This window comes from Myxocyprinus asiaticus, chromosome 9 (genome assembly GCF_019703515.2).
Source record: "Myxocyprinus asiaticus isolate MX2 ecotype Aquarium Trade chromosome 9, UBuf_Myxa_2, whole genome shotgun sequence".
In the NCBI taxonomy this organism is placed as follows: domain Eukaryota; kingdom Metazoa; phylum Chordata; class Actinopteri; order Cypriniformes; family Catostomidae; genus Myxocyprinus; species Myxocyprinus asiaticus.
In genome coordinates, this window is record NC_059352.1 from 35,672,078 (window position 1) to 35,685,012 (window position 12,935).

Below are 12,935 nucleotides of genomic sequence, written 5' to 3' on the forward strand. Positions count from 1 at the left end.
GCATTTATTCATCTTTGATAATGTTAGTTAATAAAAGTACAACTGTTCATTGTAAGTTCATGTTAGGTCATAGTGCATTAACTAATGTTAACAAACACAAATTTTGATTTAAAAACTGTATTAGTATATGTTAAAATTAACATTAACAAAGATTAATAAATCTTGTAAAAGTGTTGCTCATTGATATTTCATGTTTACTAATGTCGCCAACTACTGTTAACACATGGAACCTTATTGTAAAGTGTTAAAAAAAAAATTGTAATGCTTTACTAGTGTGCCACAATACTGTAATGCATTTTAATGATCTGTATTATACATTTTTTATAATATATATATATATATATATATATATATATATATATATATATATATATATATATATATATATATACTGTTTATAATTATTTAAATATAACTATTTATAATTATTTAATCATTGTATATTGAATTATTGCTATTTTTGCTTTTTCAGAAAATATTTATAGATGCGATTAACCTTCTTGTGCCCATCTGGACTATTTTAAAGAATTTTTCTTTATAAACATGCACTAAACAGACCTTTGTCATGCATCTTGCACTACTTTTAAAAGATACTGTGTCAAGTTATAACTCTTAAAAGGAGACCCCTATTTGGCTGCACTGCGTCTTGCTGTTTTGAGTATGAACACATCCTGGATGCGTTCATGAGCCCATCTGCTCTATTTTTAATTTTTGGTGCATGTAAACATGGATTAGATGGACATCTTTGACCATTTTGATAATTTTTTTCGGCAATGTGCGCTGCGTTTTAAGAGCAAACAAGTTCTACTTTTAAAAAAGCATCTCGTTATGCTCCATTCCGCTGCTGCTGGCTGCAAGAACTGTGTCTTATTCTATGTGTTAACAGACATGGAAGATGGAGATGTCGCAGTGTGAAGACCAGCATCTCTGCTTTGGCCTCGTATTTGTGCAGGATTATGTGTGTGTGGCACATTTCACCGTGGATTATATATGTTCGGCTAATTTCATCGTAAATTGCCAACAACCAAGCCAGAGGGGCAGATACATGGTGGAAAATGATTATAAATTACTATATTATCTTTGGTCCCAAAAAAACTTTACTAACATCATAAGTGGACTTCAGGGAAAATAATAAAATTATATACAGTACTGTGCAAAATGTTAGGCACTTGTGAAAAACTTTCAAATTGAGGATTTCTTAAAAAAATAATGACATAAATAGTTTTCATTAATCAATTAACGTCATACAAAGTCCAGTAAACAGAAAAAGAGCTAAATCAATATTTGGTGTGAACACTTTTGCACCAATTCTCCTAATCAACTTACACCTGGTTGTTGGCATAGGATGTTCCAAGCTTCTTGGAGAATTCGCCACAGTTCTTTTATTTATTTAGGCTGTCTCAATTACTTCTGTCTCTTCGTGTAATCCCAGACTGACCCGATGTTCAGTTGGGGGCCCTGTGAGGGCCATGCCATCTGTTGTGGGGCTCCCTGTTCTTCTATTCTATTCTATTTGCAAAAGGAATGTTTGGGAGTATAAAATTTATATTTCCTGTTGACACACTAAAGTAGGAGAAATAAATAACCATCTTAAGACAAATGTTTTTGTGAAACATCTTATGTGCCTAAGACTTTTGCACAGTACTGTATATATATATATATATATATATATATATATATATATATATATATATATATATACACACACACACACACACACACACACACACACACACACACACACTGTATTATATAGAGAGCATGTCATGACCCCTTGAAGTAAGCTAGAAAGGGGCCTGCACTTAAATACATATATTGTATTGTATTCATTCTGTTTGCAACATAGGCTTAGATAAAATTAAAATATCCAATTAAAAAATCTTACTTGTACAAATTAGTTGTTAATTTTCCTTAAAATATCTATTAAGATAAACCATTTTGTAATGTTTTTAAATATTAGTGTAAAACATTTTGTAAACACAGGAAGAATTACCCCCTGAAAAAGACAGACACAGTTCAATACTTGAATATGTAATAGTTTTGCTCGCAACAGTGTATAATCTTCAATTAATATAAAACACCAGAAGGCATGCACATCCATAACACAAGGGTGGAGGTGCTCAAATAAAACAAATCATCAAAAAGGGAATGGGCTACATTCATTTGTATTTCATATCCATGCTACCTAAATATTATATGATCAAGACCACAAATAGAAATTATTAATTTTCCTTTTATTGCATGTAAATACATAGCATTGTGCACTGCACTACACACATATTTATGCGGACATGCAAATACACTATATTGTGCACTGAACTGCAATAAACTTCATGTCATCATTATTGCTATGAAACTCAATAAAACTCATGACTCCTAAATGACTTGATATGCTGTCCCACTTTACCAGTAACATCCTTCCCCACGAAAAAGCAATTAAAATAACGAAGTGATCAAATATTTTTATATAACCACCTTATAACCACATTTGTTGTCTCTAACGGCCTCATTTGCCATCACGCAAGTATTCTTCTACGATAACAAGTGGGAAATAACTAATAGCCCAAAACTTAAGAACTAAAGACAATTATAAAATGTAAAAATGATAATTATTATAATAATAATCATATTTAAAATAAATAAACAATTACCTAAAGAAAGTTAAAGAAAACCCACATAATTTCTACTTTAAAAACGGCTAAAACTGTTTGTTACATTACTTACTCTGTGCTTAAATGAATAGAAAACTAGAAAAAGTTTTTAAATAAGGTGTAAGCCTAATAAATTTCCTTGTGTTCCCAAAATAATGCTGCCAAATGTGTGTTCTTATCGAATTTTTGTTTTTATTGCGTTTCTTTAATACAGTTAATGCTGCCCGTTCAAGGTGAACGTGGTGTTGTATTATTTTATGATTTAATCATGATTAAATCAATTTGTTGTATATCAGTCATGGGAAAAAGTAAGAATGTGAGAAGAGTGAAGATGACAGAACAGTTTGCAAATCAAACATTCAAATAATTTGTTCAAACTTTTGAGAAAGGAGTGAAAGCAGGCATCGCCACCAAAGACTGCTTAGAGACCTTGGCTGGGTTTCCCGATAACGTTGCAACTTAAGCTTTAACGATCAGCTTAACTAACGTCGCTCGTTATTTTATGATGGAGTAACGCCTGTTTCCCAAACCAGCACGCAGATCGCTCGTTATAAAGTAGTGCTTCGTTATGGGAGCTGTCCAGTCCAAAGGTGCAGTCCACTTTGGCCAGTATGTCCAGGTGTTTGTCTTCTCAAAATGAAAATAATGACAAACATGGAAGTTGTTTGTAACCTTGTCGAGGCACCGAAATGTATTACCTAACTAATACAGAATTTAATTAAATAAATAATTATGACATCAAAATAATTCACACGACTCCAGTCGACAAATAAAGTTCTGAATGCAAACGATTGACTGATTTTTAGAAACAAAAGGATACTTATATACTTTTTAACTACAAATGTTCGCTTCCGTACATCTGTGACGTGCGCTCATGAGAGGGATGACGTAAAAATTCTATTGACCGTGTTTGCGGCATTATGTTGATTACCACAGAAAATAATTCAAACTCTAATTTCTAAAGTAGAAAATTGCATTCAGTAAGGCACATGATTAAACTACATGGACAATACACAAAACATTAACTACACACTGTTTCAAAAGTACAGCTGCAATACTTAACATACTCTTTTGACATACTCTTTTTTTTTTTTATCATTTTATTATCTTCCTGAGGTCCACTTATAATGTTAGTAAAGGTTTTTTTTGTTTGTTTTTTGTTTTTTTGTTTGTTTTTTTTTGCACCAAAACAGTCATAATTTAATCCTATATAGTAATTTCCCACCCTGTCTCTGGTACTCTGTCTGAAACGCACAGTTTTAAAGGTGCACTCAGTAATTTTCTCCAAATTAAATTTTTTGTACCTCAAAAGAAATGAATTGTTATTTTGAAACATACATCTAAAATCATGACTACTTAAATGAGATGAAGACTCCAGTCATATCAGTAACCTTATAAAATCAGTTTTATTCTACATGGAGAGGGTCCCCTCATGGGGGCTGCCTTGTTAGGATCACATAACCAGTAAAATATAACTCGCTTAATCTCAGTAACTGCCCTATTATTAGACAATTTCACTCAGGTATTTAATTAACCATGGCTGGCTGTGAATAATGAATTTCTAGAATGCATCATTAACTGAAAACTATTGTGTTTGAATGATGCTGCATCCACTCCATTAGGTGTCAATGTAAGTCCAAGACAATGTCAATAAAAACTTACGGCGTGCATCTTTAAGATGTCTGGCCCTTTAAGACTTCAATGTAAACACTCACTGTTGTGATTGGCTAAAACTTGCAGCCTGTCCAATAGAGCCATATTTGAAACTCAATCTGAAGAAAATGAACAAACTCCACACAACAGTTTAAAACTACATTTCAGGGTTAACACATCGTATACCCAACACATTTCATCTGAATGTGTCAAACTGTTCACTCAAGCACAGTATAAACTATCAAACAGTCATGACATTTGAAACATTTGTGAATAGAATTGGTTACTTACAGTTTTGCTGTCCAATAGTCCAATTTTAACTGTCCCATCTTTCAATGACATTTCCTTTGCAAAGCTTGAATCATATTGTGACTAGCTCACAAGCAATCCATGCTAATATGAGCCAAAAAAAACCTCGTACAATCCACACTGAACTCTTCTGAATACGCAAACATAATACAATCCACGGTGCATCAGCCAGCTTCAACAGGCCAAAGCAGATGCTGGCCTTCACAAGAGCAACATCTTGCATTTACCCAGTTTGTTTTAACAGTACAGCATGTGTTTCTCCCAGTCAGCGGCAGCAGCAGAATGAGACACGTTTTTAAAAGTTGCACTTGTACCGCTCTTAAAACGCAGCACACATCACCGGTGTTGTGAGGAAAGGCATCAATATGAACAAAGACGTCCATATAGTGCATGTTTACAAAAGACCAACACAGACTGGTGCAACAATGGTCCAGGACGCCTTCAAAACAGCACAATAGCAAGACAGCAAACAGCAAGATGAAACAGAATGGGGGTCTCCCGGTGGCAGCCTTTCACAAAAGCCTAAGGTATGGCATATTTTCTTCTGGCAGTACCACATGGACTGAGTAACGGAACCAAAAATGCACATTATATATTTTATATGTGAGTGTGTTTGCGCGCAAGAAGCTATCACCATACTATAATGATGTACAGACACAGACATACAGCTAACAGCAATACGAAAAGCAATACAAACACCCTCGCACCAAGCAAATGCTTAAGCTTTTACACTTTTTAAAGCTGCTGTATGTAATTTCTGCAGCCAGACTCTCTGAACTACAAAATGTATACTGTTTATCAACAGATTTTAAAAACTCTCTATCTGCCATTTAGACAACGATAGTTGGTTCGAACACACGCCATTGGGTGAGCCAGAAGTTGAAATGACAACTGCACCAGAGTAAAATGTTTTAAAAGCACCACAGAGTCAGAGTGTTTACTACGATCCCATGAATAATCTTAATTATAGTTGTCCCTACACATTAAGATGAAATAGAAGAATGCATTTTAACATCTAAAAATTACACACATTAAACAGCATAAAAAACAAAAACTTCCCCATTTTGTCACAATTAACTCATTCAATAAGTGGGTAGCTGCGAGGACATAACTGTGCAAAGTCAGTGACAAACTCTTCCAAATCTAAACATTTCACCAACTCTTTCTCCATGGACATAAGCATCAAATGACTTAGTCTCTCATCACCCATTGTTGTCCTCAGATACGTTTTTACTTCATTAAGGACAGAGAAAAAAATATGAGTTGGAAGTCGATTTGGAATAGTTTTATCAACTCACTGTAGGCTAATGGCATAGACTGCAGTTAAATGAGATCTGACAAAATGTTGTTGTCATTTCTTGTTTTGTCATCAGTAGTTAAAAAAATATTTGCAGAGCTAACCTAGGACTCAAGGATGACTTCATCAATATGTACAGCATAGTAGTTCACAAATGCAAAACATTCTACTGAATACAAGAACAAGTGTGAGCTTTTATCAAAGGCCTCTAGTGACTGTAGAAGGCCATCGTTGTCACAAGAAAAGAATCAATGACAGAGAAGTACACTCTTTTTGCGTTGTCTACTCCTATGCTCTCTCTTGATCCAGTAGTTGAATCAGTTAGATACCTGCTCAAGAGTGATGATTCTTTATCTGTAGTCTTTCTGGTCACGACTTGGATAACGTGGTTGTATACTCAGGTGAAACACCTATTGTGACAGAATTTTTTTTTCACCTTTTCCAACACGGCCTCCCAGTCAGTGTCAGATCTGGTGGTCTCAAAGTGCTCTTGAGTGAACCTGATCAAAGCTATTGCTTTGAGGACAACAAGGCAAGACACCTGCAGCTGCTTGGATAGCCCAAAAGTAAGAGCTAATACCTTTTCGACAATGTGAAGTTTCACAATAAAATTAGGACTCCAATTTTGTCTTAAGCCCAGCAGCTTCGATGGACCCATCCTTGTGGGCCGCTGCAGTTGCCGCCAAAACAGCCATCTCATCCTCATAGTGCAATAACAGTTCCTGGACCGCTCTGAACCAGTACAGCCATCAAGTTCTGAATGTCCATTCCAGCTGTAGTACTTTCTGTCCCAGGTGCTTTTGAGCTTCCATGAATGTAACATGCCTTGTATTACTATTTGCGACAAAAGTGTACAATGTTTGCAGCACGTCAAAAAAGTCTGATAGTTCCTAAATATTCCTAATACTGTTTACAAGAACTTAATTCACCATCATAACACTGTCCAATGTAAAACTACAAGTTTATACCAAATTTGGTTAACTTGTCAACAATAAATGTAAAAAAAGTTAATCTGCAGAGAGGTCCTACATATGAAAAGCTCCTAGAGCACGCTCTTTAATAATGTCAGAGTGTACATACTGCAAAAGACCAACAAGCTGCTCCTTCTTTGACAGGTCTTTGGTTTCATCTACCAAAAGCGAAAAACATTTGGCCTCTATCGACAACTGTCTTAACTATCTTGTTCCCAAACACTGATAATATCATTCTGACTGTCCTTTGCTGTATAATGTCTATTAATTCACTCCATCCTCGCACTCGTTGCATTGTCCATTTCCCCAAAAACATCAGTAAGTTCACTAAAATTTCCCTGGTTGTTCAACTGTTTCAGCTCATCATGCCCACTGAAGGGCAGACCTTGAAGGCCCAGGTAACTTGCTGCTCATAGCAAAGTTTCCACTTTGCTCGATTTTTGTTCATGTCTGTAGGTCTGTTGATATTAATAGCTGTAGCTATAGATGGCTTTTTACCTGCGCATTCATCCTTGTAATCTGCCCATGCCTTCACTACATCCCTGTGTCGAGGCTGCTCTGTGTGTTCCTTTAACTGTGAGTGCATGTTCTTCCAGGATGTAAAACCTCTCTCTACGAAAGGCAGAGCCCCACTTCTTTCTCCTGACCCAAGTGACAAACTGCCAAAATGCCGACAGGCAAAGCAAAGCATCGCCTGAAATTGAATATTCAGTCCGTTCATGGATTTTGAAAAGCTGAGACGAAAATTGTTTGCAGTTTCGGACTGAAAATTTTGATACCTGCGTCTGTCTGGGGGCTTAATTTTTAGTCTTGCTGATATCTCTGGTTGTGCTGCTAATGCTGCTAGATGACATATCCATTGCAGGATTCATATCAGAAATTGTAGATGAAGTTTTGCTAAAAGTACCTGTACAGTCCTCATTCTTATCACTGCTGCTCCCAACGTTTTGCTGCTCCGTATTAAATTTAATTGTTAAAAAAACCATCCAGAGACAATTGTTTCTTTTCGTTTTTATTTTAGTCTGTTGGCAGCTTGTCAAAAAAGACATGCAAATAATTGATGCAAATTGAGGGTGGCTGCGTAATGCCATGTTCCAGAACCGGAAGTATTATTATTATTATTATTATTATTATTATTACTATTATTATTATGACATGAGCTCTAAAGTGAGGTTGTTAAGTGATTTTTATATGCTTCTGTGAAAGCTGTAAATGTGATTTCAACATCCTTTAAAAATTATTGTAGTTAACTGAGAAAATCCCAGTTAAGAATCACACTACCCACAATTCTTAAGCGGAATCCAGAGAAGTCGCCGTTACGATAAAAACAGAGCTCATCAGTTACTGCTGCTATAAATCATCGCTATTGATGGACACTTCCATCCAATCTCATATTCATATTCAAGTCTGTTCTAAAAATAATTATCTGTAATGATCATCTTATGAGGCGTATATTTCCTCTTCATGCTAGGGTATGGCAACTGCCATACGCAAACGCCACCCCTGGGGTCTCCTTTTAGAGTTTTGGAGTTGTGATGACTTTTTGACATCAAGTCTTTTAAAAGAGGCGCGAGATGCATGATAACGGTCAAAGCATTTCTACATTTTTTATGTAGAAAAACATTTAAATCCAGACAGGCACATGAAGGTGTCCTGTGTAAGTCCACTTTGGTGTAAATGGATCTCCCATGACATCTCTCACCTCTTCACCTGTGTGACTGACTGAGCACCAGTGGGCGGGGCCAAGGTTGCAATGACGAAAAATAGGCATTGATGTCTTGCAGAAGAGGCAGTCATATGCAGATGTATTGGGTCCTTGTGGCGTCACAAGTTCCAAAATTCCAAAAGACCCGTTTTTGCAGCTTGGTTTAAATAAATACTCTTTTTCTATTAAGGAGGAAGTTTTCAGTTTTAAAACTTACAATGACCTCTTATATGTCCAAAGATCAAGGAACATGTGATTCCTCATGTCATGACCCATTTAAGCATTATACTGTACATGTTAACATAACTCTAGTGTGATAAAATCACTTTCTAACCTTGTCTGTGTACAGTTATCCAGTTTTTCAGCTTTGTTGTCTTGACAGTGGAGTGCCAGGAAACCCTGTAGGCCTATCCCGGTAACCGCACAATGTAAAGAAAACCAAAATGAGAGTTGACACAATTTCGAGATTTCGCTTTTCATCATTGTCTTCTGTTTTTGAACAAGCCTTTGTATTATCCTTTCCATGATCAGATGTACGGAGAAGATGCGATGGAATATGTGCGTCTCTAAGCCAGGCTCAGTTCTACTGCAGTGAAACATTAAATCACACTCAATTGAGCATGTAAGCGTAATAATACTATATACTGGCAAAGCAGATTTCCTTGAATCCCTGAACACACACACACACACACAATCCCTATAATCAAAACTAATAAAGGCATTTGCATGCACAGCATTCTGTTTTCATGCCTCTAACTTACAAATGAGCATTTCATTTGTTAAGACCTCCGTTCACGCATAGAGAATATGTAGTAGAGAACATGTAATTCTCACTCAATCCACTGCCTGTTGCTTCCGAATTCTGCTCTGGGAGAAAGCGGTCCGTAACTGCATTTCTAGGATCAGTTTCTCAAAGCCAAATCCAAACCTTAACTATTAGTGAAATGCAAAAACTGACCCTAGATCAGCGGATGCGGATAAAATCTTCCGTCATTACATGCTGCATTCATTAGCAAAATTAACTAGATTATGTCTCCTTTACAAAGCACTCCCACTATTTTCAAAAGCACCCTCAGCGATTTTTGATCTGGAACCGGGGCCTGCTATAAGCTGCCTCATGTTTGGAGCATAGGTAGCAACATTTCTGTCCATTCTGACTAGTGATTCTGATCTCACCACGGTGTTCTGTGTAAAAGTCTACTCTTATATCTGTGCCAGGAACCACTGTCACGTTCGTGTGTTTTTGAGTTCTCAGCTGTAATGCAAGATCACCATGGAGCCCCTTTCATATCTGTTCCGCAAGTGCTTTTGAACTCGAACCAGCCAGGAACCGCTGTCACGTCCAATTGTGATTTTGAATTGCTTGCTTACTGGCCGAAAAAGCAGAATCCTCCATTTGAGCTGCAGAACATTTTTTGACAGGAAACATTTGTTCACGAAAAGTATGCTTGTTTAAATCTATTAACTTAAAGGATTGGACGTAAAATACCAATGGAAGTCCGCCTTTGTAATCTCCAGAAAAAAATGTAATCTTACAAAGGACTGTGATTTGTGAATCCTCAGCAGCGCTGAAAATGACGCCACGTGACAACACAAGAGGTAGGACAATAATTTACACACAAATAATTATACTAAGGACCTTTAATAGTTGTTAAAATGAAAATAAAAACTAAGTATAAAGTTCAAGTATTTACTGAGTGGTAAAATTGCCCAATTTGCCCAAAATCGGTACATTTCCGATTTTCTGAAAGTTATTACCTTTGACGTACATATCTGTTAACATCGCAAAAAAGTTGTTTTTTTTTTTTTTTTTTTTTTTACCCTTTAAGGAAATACATGGATATAAGGAATAAGCTTAACTGTGCCATTGTACACTTTATCCCTCTTCACCCATATTCACAATATTTTTCCTAAACAAAGTAAAAAATAAAAATAAAACAATCACACACAACAGGATTTAGCATATATATTTGCAAGCATTGTATTAAATTGAAAACGTATACATGACAACTGACCGTGACGCTTGTTCTGCGTTTCGCTATATGCCCTGGTGTTCTCCAGTTTTAACCACAAAAAACGTCTAAATACAGTACATTTTGTTCCATTTGTCTCCCTATGAACTGACAGTTTAGCCTTTATGTTTTAGTGTGCATTTCTCTTGTCTTTATGGGCTTACTAAGAAAAAAACAAACGTTTATGCAGCTTATTATTAAGAGTACAACCAAAAATATCATATTCAGAGCAAATTATTTTAACTTATTTCGTTTAATATTATTCGTTTATCATCTTTTGTATAATTAAAAGGGAACATACCACACATATATCACTGTTTGTTCTCAACTCGTTTTCCTTTCATATGATTAATCTTCTGTTAACGCCGCTCATGTGATGCAAGTCGGAGTCAAAAAGTAAATTTATATTTACTGTTATGAAATATATATATATATATATATATATATATATATATATATATATATATATATATATATATATATATATATATATATATTCCTCTTATATTAATTTATGTTTTCTTTTCGCAACAAACCGATCTTCAGCCGTGCGTAGCTCATTGTCCCTCCGCCTTTGCAGCCTCAATGCGAATTCTTCCCACTTACACACACACACACACACACACACGCACACACACACACACACACACACACACACACACACACACACACCACGCAGCCCAACACCGCAGCACATCGGAACGTGAATTCCTAAATGAAACATTTTTGTAATTTCAGTTCTGCTTCTAAAAGTGATTTCACACAGTAGCCTTTCTTAAATAACAATTGCCATTTGATTTTTAAAGGTGAAATCTAATTTTCACGACTGACCGTGACGCTTGTTCTGCGTTTCGCTATATGCCCTGGTGTTCTCCAGTTTTAACCACACACACACACACACACACACACACAAAAACAAACAAACAAAAAACGTCTAAATACAGTACATTTTTTTCCCTTTGTCTCCCTACGAACTGAGAGTTTAGCCTTTATAAATGTTTTAGAGTGTGCGTTTCTCTCGTCTTTATGGGCTTACTGGAAAAAAAAAAAAAAGGTTTATGCAGCTTATTATTAAGAGTGAAACCAAAAATATCATATTCAGAGTAAACTATTTTAACTTATTCGTTTATCATCTTATGTATAATTAAAAGGGAACCTACCACACATATATCACTGTTTGTTCTCAACTCGTTTTCTTTTCATATGATTAATCTTCTGTTAACGACGCTCATGTGATGCAAGTCGGAGTCAAAAAGTATATTTATATTTACTGTTATGAAAAAAAAATCATTTTATATTAACTGATGATTTCTTTTCGCAACAAACCGATCTTCAGCCGTGCGCAGCTCATTGTCCCTCCGCCTTTGCTGCCTCGATGCGAATTCTGCCCACTTACACACACACACACACACACACACACACACACACACACACACACACACACACACACACACACACACACACACCATGCAGCACATCGGAACGTGAATTCCTCAATGAAACATATTCTTGTCATTTCAGTTCTACTTCTAAAAGTGATTTCACACAATAGCTTAAAGAACAATTGCCATTTGATTTTTAAAGATGAAATCTAATTTTCACCACAATTGTAGGCTAATCCCACAAATTAAACCCGACTGAATATCAAGTTGCTAATTCAGTTGAGTGGGGTGACCAGACGTCCAGGTTTACTCGGGAAAGTCCCAGTTTCACGAGGTGTCTTCAAGTATGGAAAACAAAAGATGAGTTTGCACGATTTAGCTGTATTTGGGGGGAAAAAAAGAAATACATGTTGTGGTAAGTGTAAGTAATAATGTAGAAATGCATATTCACACCATGACAAATGGTTAGCCTACTGGCCATTAATGAATTAGAGATGTCAGTTGACAAAGCAGCTACACACAGATGGCACACATTGACAGTCATGCTACAGCATTTGGAAGGTAATGCTTTCCTTTTGTTTTTTGGAATGCATATGGTACATGTCAAATTTCTATTAAAATGTCATGGACTGAAAGCCATCTAACAAATGGATTGGCAGCCATTAAAAGCACGTTAAAAGCAAACGTTCAAAAATGTCAATGTATTAAAACATTAAAATAAGGGATTCAATATTTTTGAAGTGACCACACGTGCTCAAACCTATTTTTGACCAGTCATTTTGCAGATAATATATTTGGCAAGTAGCCATGTAATAACTGGGATAAAGTACAGTCAGCCACACAATATTGCAAAATAAACCCCTTAGGGTGATACAAGATCACAATGCAAGGGGAGAAGTCCTGACCACCCCGTCGGAGTTTTAACAATAATGACGGCTGAATGTACTTTATCCCT